This window comes from Pseudopipra pipra, chromosome 6, assembly GCF_036250125.1.
Source record: "Pseudopipra pipra isolate bDixPip1 chromosome 6, bDixPip1.hap1, whole genome shotgun sequence".
In the NCBI taxonomy this organism is placed as follows: domain Eukaryota; kingdom Metazoa; phylum Chordata; class Aves; order Passeriformes; family Pipridae; genus Pseudopipra; species Pseudopipra pipra.
This window is the reverse complement of record NC_087554.1, coordinates 29,062,719-29,079,924: the sequence shown is the minus strand read 5'-3', so window position 1 is coordinate 29,079,924 and position 17,206 is coordinate 29,062,719. Positions and strand designations below refer to the sequence as shown.

General features: G+C 39.9%; 1 protein-coding gene and 1 long non-coding RNA gene across 9 annotated transcripts in view; one reads left to right on the top strand and one right to left on the bottom strand.

Annotated features, from left to right (window-relative positions):
• RGS6 (regulator of G protein signaling 6) overlaps window positions 1-17,206 on the top strand; it is a 266,585-nt gene that overhangs the window by 42,150 nt on the left and 207,229 nt on the right. The window lies entirely within an intron of this gene.
• Window positions 1-17,206, bottom strand: part of LOC135416790 (uncharacterized) — a 39,099-nt gene that overhangs the window by 3,268 nt on the left and 18,625 nt on the right. The window contains exon 2 of the long non-coding RNA XR_010431725.1: window positions 1,265-1,437. This is a non-coding gene — a long non-coding RNA (uncharacterized LOC135416790). The remainder of the gene's footprint in view (window positions 1-1,264; window positions 1,438-17,206) is intronic.

Sequence of the window (17,206 nt, the reverse complement as noted above, 5' to 3'; positions counted from 1 at the left end):
CTCACTGTGATGAGCTGAGGTTTGGATCTCATATTATGAATAGAGTTTAGTGAAAAGGACTCACGGAAGTGACAAATGCTGTACACATGCACTTGTCTTACACACGCATCATGACTTACACTTGTCCTTTAACCAGAGGCTTTCAGGTTGGTTTGGTTTATGTTATCTGTGGAAAGTTACAGAAAGAAGATAGTGCTCACACTAGTGGTTATTATGGTTACTTGAATGCTGGAAGGAGAGTCAGCAAGCTTAAATTTCTGTTGTTGCCGCTGCCACTGACCAGCTGAAACATCTTCAGGAAGTGATTTCTGTCTGTTTCCTTGGCTCACCCAGTAAGTGTAAATTGTTGTGAGTTACCCACTCTTGAGAACTGTTTTTATGTAATACTAATTGTACCATTTGCTCTTTTACTGAATCACCACAGCATTCATCATTGTGAGAATCAGGCCCTTAGAAGGGAATATTCAGGCATGCTGTGGTTTGAGTAGGAATAAGCATGAACGGCAACTTATTGCCACCTTACAGAGCTGACCTATTGGATTCAGAAACAGATCTGAGCACAAAAATATGAAGCAAGCATAGAAATGGATTTATTGGAAGTAACATAGCTATGTTCTTAGGAAACAATACAAACCTGCATTTTTGACAGCTGAGCTAGATACTTCTATATCAGATATAAACTAAACTTTCTGGCACTTAATGCTATGCTCAGAAGTGTGCTGTACTCTGAATAAATGGCACTGTTATTCTTTGGACTGCAGCAGTTAGCATTGCTAAATCTCAAGTATGATATGCCCCTAATGACAGAGCATGCAATGCTGGCTAAGCTTGTCAGGTTTTCTGCTTGATGGAAAGCTGGGTTACCCAGAGCTCACTAAATATTTGCTAGCTAGGTATCAGCGAGCAGCACACAGTGATAACGTGTTCACTGATGGGAATGTACTCTATCATCCCGGCTCACTCTGTGCAGGCCTATGTGACATTGAGCGCTCAGCTATGAGGGGCTGGTGCAGTCCAGTAACATTGTTTCCAGTCAATCATGAGCCACAGATGAAGCCCAGCTGTAATTTTGATAACTTTTGGCACGTATAAGTCTGATTTTTTGCTTCCTGTGGATATAGATGCCAGCAACCTACACTTGCTGGGATGTTCAAAAGAAGAAAACTGCAGTTCATAGAATCATAAAATATCCTGCACTGGAAGGGACCCACAAAGATCATCAAAGTTGAACTCCTGGTCCTGCACAAGACAACTAAAAACATACCATGTGCCTGAGAGTGCTGTCCAAATGCTTCTTGAACTCAGACAGGCTGGTGCCATGACCACTTCTCTGAAGAGCCTGTTCCAGTACCCAGACATCCTCTGGGTGAAGACACTTTTTCTAATATCCAGTCTAAACCTTCCTTGACACAGCTTCATGCCCTTCCTTCAGGAGTCCTGTCACAGATCACCAGAGAGTACAGATCAGTGTCTACCCCTCCACTTTGCCTCACAAGAAAGTTGTAGACTGCAATGAGGTCTCCCTTCAGTCTCCTTCAGGCTGACTAAGCCAAGTAACCTCAGCCACTCCTTGTCTGATTTCCCCTCAAGGCCCTTTACTATCCTCACAGCCCTACTTTGGACTTAGCTTAATATCTTTCTTATATTGTGATGCTCAAAACTGCACGCAGGACTTGAGGTGAGGCTGCCCCAGTGCAGAGCAGAGCGGGACAATCCCCTCCCTTGACCAGCTGGCGATGCTTTGCCTGATCCCCTCAGGACAGGGCTGGCCCTCCTGGCTACCAGGGCACTGCTGACTCATATTCAACTTGCCATCCACCAGTACCCCCAGGTCCCTTTCCATGGCACTGCTCTCCAGCATTTTGTTCCCCAGTCTGTACGTACATCTGGAGTTGTCCCATCCCAGCTGCAGAATCTGGCACTTGTCTTTGTTAAAATTTCATACAGTTGATGATTGTCCAGCCCTGCGATTTGTTGAGGTCTCTCTGCAGGGCCTCCCTGCCTTTGAGAGACCCAACAGCTCCTCCCAGTTTAGCGTCATCAACAAACTTGCTTAGTATACCTTTGAGTCCTGCGTCCAAGTTGTCTATGAAGATGTTGACAAGAATTGGCTCTAAAAAGGAGCCCTGTGGGACCCCACTAATGACTAGTCACCAGCCTGATGTAACCCCATAAGCCTTTGTGCTCAACCCATGAGTCAGTTGCCCACTCATCAAATGACATCTTTATCGAGCTATGTGCTGGACATTTTGTCCAGAAGGACACTGTGAGAGACCATATGAAAAAAAGCTTTACTGAAATCCCAGAAGATTAAATCCACTGGCTTCCCTTGATCTCATTTCAGCATTTCAAGTTGAAATTAATTTGTTCAGGGAACTGAGGTGCTTGGTCAGCTCCATGTTACTGTTAAATGCTTAAAATGGGGTTCCTAAAAGAACAGACCAGAATGCATGGACTGCAGTGTGGTATGGAGAGGGATTTTGCTGCTGTGCTAGTAGTTTGCTTTTTAGAATTTGTTTAATGCCTATTAAAAAGTTGCACTAAATGAGCACACATGCTCAATTACCATAACTTTTACACTGGCTCTGTGCAGTGTTTTATATTTTTGTTGTTTTAATTTTTAATACAAGCACCAGAGAGAACAGGGCTTGGAAAATGCAGCTCTTTTTACAGAGCTAAAGGAGTCTAGGGAAGGTTGCTCCAAGTGCACAGCACATGTTATCCTCCACTTACTGCTTGTGTTCTACTTGTAAGATTTTCACCTTAAATTACAGAAAATAAAAAAAACTGCGCTGGTAAGTTCTAAGACCGTGCTGGAGAGCTTCATATTAATATACCCTGGGCTTCTGGGAATCTGCTGCTTGTCAGCCCTAGAGTTCCTGATTTTTATGTAGGTGCTTGGGCTTAACAAGGGGGGGGCAGGAGGAGCTCCCTGGAGGCATCTGTTTGTGAGAAAAAAAGATATGAAAGAGACTTGAAGAGTTCTGTTGCTTGAGAAATCTATCTTTTCCAAGGGACTTGTAAAATAAAATTGTAGATACTTCCTCTTTCTCTGAAATTTAATGCGATGGGTAGAAAGGGTGGAAAAAAAGGAGATTGTTATCGAGAGTTCCTTGGTTTTTCTGCTAAGAGGTGGTAAAAGGGACATAAGAAGGATGACTTTCCTTTACGCATCTATTTTGCTTTTGTTACTGTCTTTATTCCCTGTTATCTAATTACACATCCATATAAATTATTTTTGCTTTGCACTAATTTATAGAAAATTTCAGTATTTTTAACCACATTTTTTTCTGTAACAGGAAAGCAGTCCAGAAATAATTTTAGTATCTTCTGCAGAGAACTGCACATTCATATGCATGTTTGTTTCATATTGGTGCAAATGTGTTGCTACAATACTTGTAAAAGAAAATCCTACAGTAGTCAGATAAAGAAAGAGCAGCACAAGGGAGAAAAGCTGTGCCATGTTATTGCTGGTTTCCAAGTGTCATCCAGGGCTTGCAGCATCAGCCAGAATGTGTTGACTGCATACGTTTGAGTCCTGGGTAACTCTCTTCTGCAATTTAGAGGCCCTATGAGGTGAGGGAGCAGTTTCCTTCGGAAGACTGCCTCTGCACCTGCCACTGCCATGCATCCCCGTGCCATGGCATATTTATGTATTTCTTAGGAGGAGTGAGCTGCTTTGGGCATTCTTCTGGAGATGGGGTTGTGTGTTGTCTTTTTATTTTTAACTTTGTTTTTAGTTAAAGGTGATGAGTTTGGGTTTTATGGCTGTGCGGAGGATTTTCCCCCCAACTTCCATAAATATTAACTATCAAACTGCTCAGAAACTTTTAATGTTAAAACAGTCCTGATCAGGCTGGACAAGGTAGACAGGATTCATGTTGTTTGGTCAAAGGAATATGGTAAATGCAGATTGTACTGCGGAACTAAAAATAGGTAACATAAGGATGTCCTCTATCACTTGTAGGTTATGTTGAGAATGTTTCAAAAGTATTCCTAATAATTGTGTGTGTTGCGGGCAAACTGCTGATGAAATGAATGGTGAAGGGTGCCATGAAGCATCATAAATGTTTGATTCTAAGAGCTTTTGTTCCCTGTGAAAATCAGTTTTAAGTTAAAGGACCTTATTATTTCCGTGCAGGTGGAAAAGATCACTTGATGGACGTGCTGCATACTCTGTTTGGTACTTCAAAGACACTTTTTAAGCACTTCATGAGATGTTTAGGCTTAGAAAATCAAGCTTCATATGAAAGCTGTTTTCCAAACCTTACTTCACTCTATAACTGAGACCCTTCAGATTTATTTATTTGTTTATTTATTTATTCATTTATTTTATTGGGGGACGAAATTTTTACCCTGATTCTTATGATATTCACATAAATGTGGGAGACATTGGTCTGTAGCCTTGCAGTGTTCTGGTTAAATGTTCTTGCATAAGGCTGAGAGAGTCGGTTTTAATCTTTCCTGCTGGAGCTGCTGCACTTGATATACATAATTAAACAGGCTTTAAGCAAGAGAAAAGCTTAGACCCTGGTGTGTGAACAGGTTAACCCTTGGCAAGTTGAGCTGTCCTGATTTTAGAAATCTGTCTGCAGTGGTTATTTGCTTAGTAGTGTAACAAAACTGTCAGATATAAATGAATGTTTTACTTTATCTTTCAGATAGCAATTTAATTTTATGCCACTGGGTTGATAGAGAAGCCAGGTCACATGAAACTGTAATAGTCTGCTGTTCTTGATTGCTCTGTTACAATAATGAGGGAAAATAAACCAACTGCTGTAAGGTTTGTAAGCTGCTAAATGGGCATTTAATTTTATGCGAGACTGTCTGGAGAGATGTTGTACTACAGTAATATGGCTTATGAATTGAAAAGTGGTGCTGTTTAAAGGTGTCTGCAGAAATGAAAAAAAATTAAGATGTTTATAGTAGATGTCTGTTTGACTGACAGCTTGAATGTTGGTGGTAGGAATTGCTATTAACTGACAAAGAGGAGAGTTGTAGCCTTGTAAGTAGAGGCTTCCCTCAGCTGTAAATAAGTTACATCAGAAAAATGGAACATATGCAAGAACTTCAGAAACCATTTTAATGAATTGAAAATATCTTATTAAGGCTGCAACTATTCTTAAAAATAATAATTAAATCACAAAGTGAATAAATGGTATATTTCGGTTTTTCTGTGTCTTTGCTGGTTAATGTAGTCTCATCTGAATGATCAGCAGCAGTGATTTTTGGAGCACTGTGGGTCAGATTCAGACACATAAGTAGAGGTTATGGTTTTTGCTGTCCTCTGTAAAACCTCTTTGCTTACATCAGGAATGGATTTGGCCTTCTGCCTCTCTTCCCGTTGCAGCCTGTACTTCTGTCCTGCACTATCAATGAGTAATTACATCAAGAGCACTGCTCTATTGATTTTAAATCCATCATGAAAGAAGCTTTTTTTGAAAGGTTTTGCTGCAGACTCATTTAAAAGCCTTTTTTTGTTGTTATATTTTGTTTGTGTTGAGCCTGCTGTTACTGCTGGTCCCAGACAGCCAAATCTCTCTGCTAAGCTGCACTGAGAGCAGGGGCTTCAGAGCTTTCTCTCACCTGATGAAGCCACAAGTAGACTGAGAAGACAAATACAGGGCAGGGGGTAAGAAAGATCCCAAAACTCAGTTTTGTATGTGCTGGGCCAAACTCAGTGTGGCACAGGCTTTGCCTCTGGCTAGCTCTAAAGTTTTAGATATGGCCTCTGTCTCTGACAGGTATTTATGGCTGCTGTCACACTGCCATGGGTGCTCTTCTGGAGGTAGATCAGGATTTCTGGTTTTCTCTTCTCCACCATGCTTCACACAGAAGAATGGATGTCACCATTTAGCATTTAGAGAGTGGGGAACAGCTGTGCAACCTTTCTGGTTACAGACGATTGATGTCCATTGGGACTGCAGGAGGCCAAGTCTATGTGTGTGTTGCTGGTTCACAGAGTCATTGCACTGTAACTCATTGTAAAGCTCAGCTGGTGGAAGGACACGCTCTCCCTGTCTTTGTTTGCAATGCATTCTTGCACCTGAGATGCAACAGGCAGGTTTTTACTACTGAACCACGGTCAGTGTCAAGTTGTCAGTTCTTCTGTACACATCTTCACTGTTCATTCTGTGAAAGTGAGGCACATGTAAAGCTATGTAAGCAGTGAGACTACTAGGAGAAAATTCCTTGTCAGTTGATTGGAGTCCTGTTCTGCTCTTAAATGATTCTTTTACTCTGGAAAGATCATGAATGACCTCGCTGTTCAGCTTGAATCTCATCCCTTGTGGGTCCTTTGCTGTTTCTTAATTGGAGTTCCCCTTACATGCAGAAAACAGTGATGAAGGAATGCACAGGAACTAATGGTTCCAATGTTTGTACAAGCTTGAACCTCTATGACTTCATTTTAAACTAATTTGAAATGTAAAAGCTAAATAATAGCTACTGCGTGGTTTCCATTTAGCCATAGAGTAGAGGAGATGTGTGGTAAGTGTGGGCTAATAAACGTAAGTGTTTATTCTTCTCAGCAATGTCTGCTAAGTGCAACACAGCTCATCTCTGTTTCATTACCTTGAGTTTTCTCACCTTTCAGAAGGTATTTTTTTCAGCTTTCCTGATGTGGATTGAAATACCTACTTACCAGAAACTCATTAACTATGTCATTTTATGGCTATTTTTCTGCTACAAAATAAGTATTGATTTGTAAGACTATGCATACTAATAATAATTCTGTGTAACTGCTGTTTAATTTTTATATCTATAATGCTATATTTAGAATTTGTAATGGCTTTTTCTGTTGCTGTCCTGAAGGACAATTGGATGAAGGCTTCAATGTAGTGTAGATTGCTATGCTAAATGCAGCAAGGGTGGGAGGAAACATGAGGTAGTAGTGAGTTTGTTCCTTTTTTTAAATTTTATTTTTCAGTAAACCAATCATGTGTTGCCTTTTTTTTTCAAAACCATTCTGTTGAATATTTATCTAGTATCTAGAACAGTCCCATCTCGTGTGTCACCATTAGCTGTAAATTAGTATGCTGAGAATGGGCTGTCAGTAACTCAGATGTGGAATTAGGGAAAGAAATAATTTCATTCCCAGCAAAACATAAAACATAATGAAATGCAATTTCAAGCTCATATTTAAATGCCTTTTTGTTGTTGTTGTTGTATCCCCTCAAATAAACAAATAAAATGGTTAAAAGAAAAAGTAAAAGTTTAAGGAAAAAGAAAAAAATAAATACTTCAGCAGTTTTGTAAGTTTTTTTCCAGATGTTTATACTTGCTTTTGGACATGATACAGGGTAGTCTACTTCTGGAAGTAGTGCAGTTTAAAATCAATTTATACTGGAAGATGTTTTGCCAGGATATATCATTTCTGTGATGATTTTTAGCAAGAAAAACATAATTCTCTCCCTTACCCTGCTTTTTGGGGAATGGGGGCCTTGTATGACTAAATGAAGCAGTATAAGCTGTTAATTTTTTAAAATTCTGAAATGGAAAATGTGGCTTCAGTATGTTTTCACTCCTTATCATGCAGTGAAGCATTTGGAGCCAGATTCTTTGGTGCTTTGAGTAGACAGAGCAGTTCTGGAGTGGATCGGTGGTTGCACTGAGGAGTTCATAGATAATTTGGATTAATTTCCAGTTGTTGGTTCATAGTATGGCAAAGAGACGAGTAGGCATTTATCCTAAGAGTAGATGACTGTAAATTGGTAATGTAATTTCTGTGGAACATAGAGTGGGTTGAAACACTCCACCTTTCCTCTGAAGTTAAAAAGTTAGTATTTTACAGAAGACACATTCAGTGGATTTTCAGAAGATTGGCAGTCCTTATCTTAAAGCAGTTAAACAATGAAATTACAATAGAGTTATAGAAAATCATAACAAATCACAGTGAAATATATCAACATATCACCCCTGTGTGGATTCTCTTGCTGTTTCAAAACCTCCCCTTTCTGATTTTTATAATACATAGACAATTAGAGCATTCTCCGTTAGGTTTTCTGAGAGGCATAAATTCCAAGATCTGTGCTAGTCTGGTAATAGTCTCATGTTTATGTTATATTTGAAACTTTTCCAGCTTATTTCAAATAAAGCAGCAGAGCTCTGTACTACTCCTGTAGTAGCCTGCTGAAATGTTAGTGTTAGCAAACCTTTCAACTCAGCTGTCTTCCAGTTCATCTCCTTAACTTGAGCAAAGAGTATCTTTCCTTTTATTGATACGATTCTAACAGGCCTGTGATTTCCATTAGGAAGAAGGATAAATGGATTGCAATTCTTGCGGTGCACGGAAGTCCGGTGCTGTTATGAGGAGCTCTAGAGCAAGGATGTGACAGAAACCTGTCTGCTCTGGCCACCTGAACACCTGTGTTCCATTTTCAGTACTCTCTGTTTGCTGCATGGTATTAACCTTGCATACTGCACAGTTGCCCACTTGACACATGGGTACCCTAATATTTATGAGCTGCACCAGACTCTCTGTGAAAAGGGATACTGAGACAACCATGCTGTCCTGTCCTTGTCCCTCAGGGGACAGCAAGTGAGGGATGTTGTCCCTCTTCCCACAGGAGAAGAGAGGGCTTTGCAAGCCCAACCAAAGACTGGGAAAGAGGAAGGGAGGTGTAGGTCCTGATTTCACTGCCATAAACTTGAGATTGATTCACCAATTGGAAGTGAAAATACGAGGCCTTCTGACTTATCCCCTGCAACTGGATTATAGAAGGGGAATGTGCTGGGAAGCATAAAGTTTTGGGAAGAGCAAGAGTGAGCTGTGTGTTAGTGTGTGCTGACCTGAATGCATGCTGCTTGTGAGCCACTACTGAGCCAACTTGGATCAGGAAGCTGTAGATCAGCATCTCTGTAGGCACATGCTAATTGGGCACCCACCAAAGATGTTTGAAAATCCAGTTTGGGCTTTGTGAAGGCCATGCCTCACCTAGGGAAATGAGGTTCCTCAGATATATGAGATTAGGAAAGAGGTTGCAGTTATGAATGGGCTTCATCGGGCATGTGTCTTCTAGTTGAAGGTGGTGGGATTTTTAACACCAGCTGTACTGTAGATTGCCAGCATGACTGTGTTATTGAATTGTTACGAATGGCTTTTGGAATGGAAGCTAGATGGAAAGAAAAAAACCCTGATATTATTTATAAAGACTATTTACAAATTTAAATTCTCTGTCTTCTTTTTGCCAGCGATATAAGTGTTGATGAATTCTTATTTAGAGAAACACAGATCTTGTTATATCAAGGGTAAATATGCAGTATGATATATGGGGATTAGCTGCACGAGTCATCATCTTTAATGTGCTGTCTTTACCGCTGTTAGTCCTTCTCAGCAAAGGATCTTTCTCTATATTTAAATAATTTTAGCTGAAGAAAAATGAGGTGATTACCATGCCCTCAGATGTCTTCTAATGATTTTTGCTAAAGTCAGAATAGACCTGGTCTTATGAATGAGGTGCTTGCTAATTTAGAGCATATATTGTTTCTAAAACAGCAACTGTGATGGTATTAGTTCATCTCATTTCTCTGGAGTGGTGACAAAGCTAATAAAAGACTAAATCAGATAATGATCTTTATACAGCAAACATCTGCTGCTAAACAGCCCGCTGACAAAATGACATGGTCTTTTAAAACCTTTTAGCACATGTAAAGCCTCTGGGATTTAACTGATTTGTATAAAACTAAATCTTTCCCAGAAGTTTCCCCTATACAACCACACTTCGTTTCCAGAAGGTAATTAAACCCTTGGAGACGAGCTGAGTAGTAGGAGCTTTGTGCTGCAAAAAATGCTGGAGGTGGGACTACCTGTTGGATGATGATAGTACTCCCCTTAATGAGCTGCTTACTGCCAGTGGTGGTGTGTCCTTGATAAATTGTATTTGTAGTGTTCCTTGCATCCAACGATGCTCTGAAGGGGACTTGGTAACAAGAAGATATTCACTTCTACCACTAAAATGACAGACCGGGGTGATTTTCCTCTTCTTTCTGAGTTCAGCTTTGCTGACTGAAGTTAAATCACTCTGCCAAGGATGAATCATTGGTGGCTCATAAAAATAATTTCTCCAGAGAAAATTTTTTGCCTTTGGAATAGGCAAGCTGTGGCAGGATTTCCCTGAGGGAAGGCAGTCCTTCCCAGGCACAGGGCTTTACCTTATTTCCAATTATCCAAGCTTGAATACTTTGACTTTGCCTGTGTATCTAACAAATTTCAGAATAAAAATGTTCCTAGTAAAATGCCAAAAAATCACAGGTATTTTTCATCACTCTGTCACTGTCTGTTAGGGTCTAGCCTAACCCACAAAGAAATGGGCTTCTTGGACTTTAGTTTTTCCCCTCTGCAAACACTGCTATGTCCTGGTCCTCTGGCAGGAAAATACATTTTGGTTGGGGTGTAATGTTCTTGGGGAGCCCTGTTTTGTTGTTTGGGCTGCATTTTTTTTTCTGCCACCAAGAGCAAATGTTTTCTTAAATGTCTAAATACTTTCACAATATTTGACCCTTGCATTTTGGTTGTTTGTTTTTCCTTTTAAAGTTACTTCCAGCAACACTCCATGAAATTCAGATCTGATTCCTAAAAAACCAGTGCAGTGTGATACAAAAGCAGGATGAGTGCTTGGTCTAATGTCCATTCACCTTTTTATAAAAATTAGTGAAGTGCAATGCTTGTTATTTTCAAGGTGTTTGGATTTGGGTATATGAAATCCTACCTTATGCCTAGCTGAGAAAGGCACCAAGATGAATTTGTGAGGAAAAGCAAAGGTGTGTATAAGACAGATGAAAGACAGTGATGTACCTGAGGATGCTCGGGGAATCATTTTTAGACTGCAATTAAACTTCAGAAACCTGTGACTTCCAGTCCTACACTAAAAAAATTGGCTTTCCTGAGTTAGATTTGCAAAGATGCTACTGTTGTCAGCAGCAGTGGCTCCTGGCTCTGCGCCTAGCTGTGCCTGTGCTCAGGAAGAGATGTTAGGCTCTTGGGGCAGTGTTCGGGTAGCACTTTGAGGTAAATTGTGCTACAGCTGCATCACAGTTACGGAACCTCCTGTAGCTATACTGCATCTGTCACACCTTTGGCATTTGATCAAAGAGGGGAGGGAAAGGTTGTGTTTCTGAGACCCATTAAATGTACCAGTCTGGAGAAAAAGTAACTCTTTTCTTTCTTTAATTTTGATGACTTTCTGTTGAAATGCAAATAAAACAAGTATAGTACTGGCACAGTGGTAGTGCAAATGCGCACAAGTCTGAAACCTTGCTGAGAATTTCTGTTGAAGCTTTATTTCTTCATTAAAAGCACCTAAACGTAAGAGTACTTCTCAAGGAGAAGGAAGATAATGACTTCCCAAGATTTGACAGTTTGAGTTAGCCACAAACTGAAATTTTCACTGTACTGGAAATCACTATATTTCATGCTTTTCCATTCAGAATTGGAAAGAAAAGCAGCCTCTTACCTGTTTGTGTCCTAACACACAAACTTGTTTTGACTGTCATGATATGAAATGACATAATAATTGCCTAAGAAGGGTGACAGTGGAAACTGTTTGACTTTCAAAATATTTAGTTTCATGATATTATTTCATGATAAATTTTGATGCCACTTCATTAAATATTTGCTGAAATCTGTGTGCATTCATTAAACTTTTACGTGCCATCCCATTTTTACTCATATGGCAGATCAATCACATGGAGACTTCTAACACAACAAGGTGTCTGTTTGGTCACCAGCTCTTTGACACTAGTACTGACTCGGGCAGCGTTCACTGCTGTGGGGCCTGGTGCTGCCCTAGAGGTCTGTGTGGTGGAAATATGGCTAAGGGAACTTGTAAGGGTGTATCATTTTTAGCCTGCACCGGATTGAGTAAAGGAGCATAATGAGGGAACCATGTTTGACTCTGAAAAGCTCTTGGGATTCATGTATTTCAGCTACTGGGACTGCATGATTGGATAATGGCAGGCTATTAGGTCTCATGACCTGGTGCTAGAAAAATTTTGCATGTTCTGAGTAGCTACTATAATACTTATTTTCCTAATAGTTGGAATCACACATTCCTCACTGTGTCCCAGCTGGGAATTCATGATGAGAAGTGAACAAGCCTTTGGTGTTGATGTCTGTGGGACATTTTGACAAATAAAGGACCAACACTTGGCCCTCTATTGTTTTTGCAGGTCTGATCATCGAGTCTAGAAATGAGACCAGGGCAGCCAAAACTATCACTGTCTCATGCAGCAGAAACTAGAGAACTCACTGCTGCTTAACCTTTAATTTTACCATGGTATTAAAAGACACAGTAGCAGCAATGCCTTATATGTATCACAAGTGGTAGCACAGTTTATCACAGGTGGAAACAAACTTATTTCATGTTCAGTAGACAATTAAATGAATCACAGCTCTTCTCCCCGTGTTGCGCTGTGACACACTGCTCTTGTTAGAAGAGCGTCTGTGCTATGGCTCTTCAGCCACTTGCACCCCTTGCTTGGCACACGTTCCTGAACAGCTCTCTGGGAGTCAGAGGAAGTGGGTCAGCTCCTGCAGAAAGGACCAGTGAGGTTTATTGTTTTGGGGCTTGGGTAAAGAACTGAGGACAGTTTTGTTTATTGAAAGTAATTGATACGCTTTTCTGTTCAGAAATTTGAGTGTAATAATACAGCTGTAAGGTGCAAATGGTCTCCAGTGAGCTTTTTTAGTGATAACATTTGCTTCTGTAGCATCTCACAACCAAGTATCAATCCAGTGTGCTGGATGGGGAAACTACAGCTCCTGGACTGACTATATCCTAGGACTTGTGTGGCCTGAATGATATCTGAATGGTATCTGAAGGCCTTGGGCAAGACTCTTGCTGCTCTCTACCTTTTTTGTGCTGCTGTCCCCACCTTTATTAGATGTGGTAGTCCAAAGTTTAATATTTTAGCTAGGGCAGTTTTAAATTCAGACGGAAGCTCTTCCCATAATTTTCCTTGCATTGCTGCTGGCACTGCTAACCCTTGCACACCACCTGTGAAGATCCCTATCATAACTGGAAACTATTTCTCTTTTAGGGGTTTGTTAGGCTGCTTACTAATAGGACTCAGGACTGATTTAGTTTTGTTACACGGCAATCAGCTCCCCTGGGTTTGAGCAAAACAGTGAAGGGTGGTATACATTAACCCCAGATTGTTTAAGCAGTGTTCAGTACACAAGCACTGACTGTGAAGAGTGGTGGTACTTTGCCAGAAACATTCATGGTCTCTGTTTTCTTTAATTTTATTTCTTCCTTTAACTCAAGTAGTCATCTAATCCTGTTTGTAATAATAACAGTGAAATAACATTCTGACTGCAGCACCTACTGCTACATGCTTGGTCTTGGATACAGGGGGATGACAAATATTGCTGAATTTCATACAACCATCCAGTTAATGAAGTTATATTATCCAAGCCGTGCCATTTTACATGAAAAAGAAAGTAGAATGCAAGTCATTCTATGGTTTTGGGCTGACACTGTGATACAGAGTTCATCCTGTGTTGCAGAACTGTGCTCTAAATTTCCAGATTCTTTTTTTATTATTATTCCTTTATGCTTCCCCACAAAACTTGAAAATGTGTACAGTCTGTAAAATGCCTTGGAGCATCCAGTCTGCAAGAAGTCTGAAGCAAAGTGTGCAAGTGTAGGTTTTCCTGGTGGTGCCGCAGACTGTAGTGTGCTGCACTGATGTTGAACATTTATCCAGCTATTGAGGAACTCATGGATTTTTGCCAGGGCCTGGACAGACCCTTGGGTGGTTTAGATGGCAGTGCAGGCTGCCCTCCTGGTTCCTCAGGAGCTGGACACAAGGTACAAGTCAGGAACTGGGCTTCAGGTGGTGACCAGGGTCCTTGAACAGCCTGGACTGTGTGGTGAGCTGAGTGTGCCTAGAGGAGGCAGGAGCCCTGAGGATGCCCATCTGCCTCCTTCTTGACCCAGTGAGGAGAGAATGTGAACTGCTTAAAGTCAGCAAAGTAAGACTATAAGGGCTTTTAACTTCAGTTTTTGCATCTCATATAACACCTTTCTTAAAGTAATCAATCTCAAGTTTAAACCTATTTAGAAATCCCCTTCACATTTCCAGGCTGAGCTTCTTAATGGGTAAGTTTACACCCATTTACTCCATTGTTGTCATTGTCCTTTGACTTAATCATGCTTCCTCCCTCCCCAGTGGTTATGCTGGAAGAGCAATCCTGGCTTTTCCTGGCTTTCAGTCCACAGGACTAAAGAGGTCAAGCTTATAATCTCTGGTAAAAATGTGCTCTTCGCTTTTCTTATTATTCTCAAATCCTTTCTCTGCATCTTTTTCAGTTCAGATACTTCTTTTTTAAACAGGAGTGACCTGATTAAAAAGTGTTTCACGTAGGGCCTCACCAAGTTTTACTACCAAAGGTAGCATCTCTTTGGTGTACCAGAAGATCATGTCAGGCTGGCAGACAGCGTGGGTTCTTTTTTCACGTTGAGGTGTGTTATTCTCTCTGCGCGACGGCTTGAGTGAAAGATGCAGAAATGACAGCTCAGTCTTTAAAACAGGAGTTGTGGCATTGGCCGTTAATTCCTCTGTGCCAAAAATATGGAGGCGTGAATGTGTCTGGCTATCCTGAGCTTAACTGTAGGTCATCTTTATGACCAGCCAGTCGCCTGGTGGTTCCCTATGTAATTTTGGTGTTCCAGTCAAATATTGGTGTTATTAAGTACACTGAGCTCTAGATTGACGCAGTCTAAGTCACTCTACTGTTTCAGCTAATGAAACCTCAGATCAAAAATGTACATTCATATTAAATGCTGAGAGCTGCTGGATATCTTTATAACTTTATACAATTGCCTTCCTTTATGAAGGTCACTCATTTCAGTAAATACATGGATATGTAATCCTGTAAAGTTTTGAGCTATTTTTGTAAGTGGGCTTTTATGTCTTCATTTTCCTTATGCACTATCATTCCTGATATAGCATAGGATCATTAACAGGAGCACTTCATAAAAGAAAGATAGAGGGATTAATAAGTAATGGCATACTCAGAATTCAAAATGAACAAAGATTGAGCACTTGCATTTCTGTATTGTTAACCCAAGCAATTACAAGGAGAAGGTATTGCAGTGGTTAAGCTTGGAAAGGCCCAAAACCGTGTCTACAGCAGACACATGTCATAGACGATTTCTTTCTTCTTCTTTTTTTTGTTTTAATCTGTAATCCATATTGCAGTGTGAATACTGTAGGTTTGCCAGTTGGCATTTCACACTTTGAATACTTTTTCTCTAGATACCTCACTTGATTGTGCTGCCATCTTTGAATGTGTGGGATGAAATGTTTTGGATTTTCTTTCAGTCATTTTTTGTTTTTTAAGACTGCACTGCATGAAATGATATTTATGTTCTTATGACATTGTTTACTTTCATCTTGCTTAATTATGGGATAATGTTCACAGTGGAGGAGGGTGTAAGGCAGTGTAAGTGAATCGTGTTTGCAGGTGATTAATTGTACTGTGAAGCTAAGACACTTGATAATTACAAAACCTGTTGCTTCTGATTGTATTCCAGCTCTGTGAAGATTATTCAGTTTATATGGAAAGGGCAAGAAGGTAAACTACAATGATTTTTATGCCTTTTTTGAGTGCTTATATCGCTTTTTCTTTGCATTTGTCTTGGGTACCACTGTAAGGGCAGGTGAGTTCATGAATAAAATACAGATTTTAAAAGTTCAGGAACTTTCCTTACAGGTTATACCTTTTAAAGTTTGTTCCTTGCCTCAATATGAAACTGATTCTTCCTAACCTAGGGAAAAATGTGTAATATTAATTTTTAATAAGTTATAGTACATAAAATTATATTTGCACTTTTACTGGGAAAATGCTCGATTTCTCATTTGTAAAAAATTTGCTATCCTTTTTACACAGTTCCATATTCACCATACTAAAATCTGCAATGCTTGTCAAGGATAGCTGGCAAAATGGAGCTGATGTGTGGTGGTATTTTAGATACAGCATGTGACCACAAAAGGATGATAGGAAACTTTATGAGTGGTGCAGAGCTTCAGTTTAAGACGTTTGGTAATGGGATTGGTGGAGTAGCAAAGATTTTTCATTTAGAGAAACAGCAATACATTATGCTCTTAGAAATTACACCCTCTGCTTTTACAATTAAAGCTGCATTTCAACAGACATGGGGGGAGATGACCTTTTTTGGTGATACTTATCCCTTTCTGCCATCCAGTTATATACATCCCCATTTAGCATCCTCCTGTTTTGATAAATGACCCAGTAGCTACTGGGAATACAGGAGAATCATTCAAGGAGGACTGGTGCATGAGGTCAGATAAGAACTCCTCACTCTCTAAAGCTATATCAGTTTAAGAATATGATCCTGCAACACCTCTTTCTGTGGAGGGAAGTAAGACATTTAACTTCCTCTTAGGTGGTATCTAAGTACCTGTGGGTACCTGATGGGACTTGTCTCATGAATGTGCAGAAGTCCAGTACAAATTGAGAGAAGGAGGGCTACTCTTTTTAAGAATAATCAGCCTATTTTTGCATCTCGCACAGATAATTTTTGATTTTGAATGTCCTTGGAATTCTTTCATCCTGCATCAACTAGTTATGAACCGTTTATCATAGCTGATGCAATTACAGGTGTGATTCTTTAACATCAGTGGAGAGTGTCCTTAATACTTTGTACTTTGCTTGCTGAAGTGAAACAGAAAATGTGGGAATTGCACAGTGATGCTCACTGTCTGGCTAACCCAATTTGGCGTGTTTTTTTTTTTTTTTTTTTTTTTTTTTTTTTGGTTTTGTTTGTTTGGGCTTTTTGTTTTTGTTTTTTAGTTTTGAGTTTCCTTTTTTTTTTTTTCCTTAGCAACAGTGATGATACAGAACGTTAAAGTAATCCTCATTTTGGAGATTATTTTTAACAGGGGCATTAATGCCAGTAGCACAATGAGCCTTTGATCTTCAAGAACTGCTAATTTTTTACTTCCTCAAATACTGTGCAAAGCTCTGCTGTAGGAATGTATTCTATCATAGGCAGAAATCCATCATAGAGTAGGGAGCATTAAGGGACAGAACTGATCACTAATTGAATCTAATTTGCCTCAGGTGTATGAAAGCAAACTATTTTCATTGTTAAAGTAAGTGGAGAGTATCTCTAAAATGGACTAGTTATCAAAGCTTCTCTTTTTAGTTTTTTTTCCCATCCTGAAAGGGAAAAAGTCA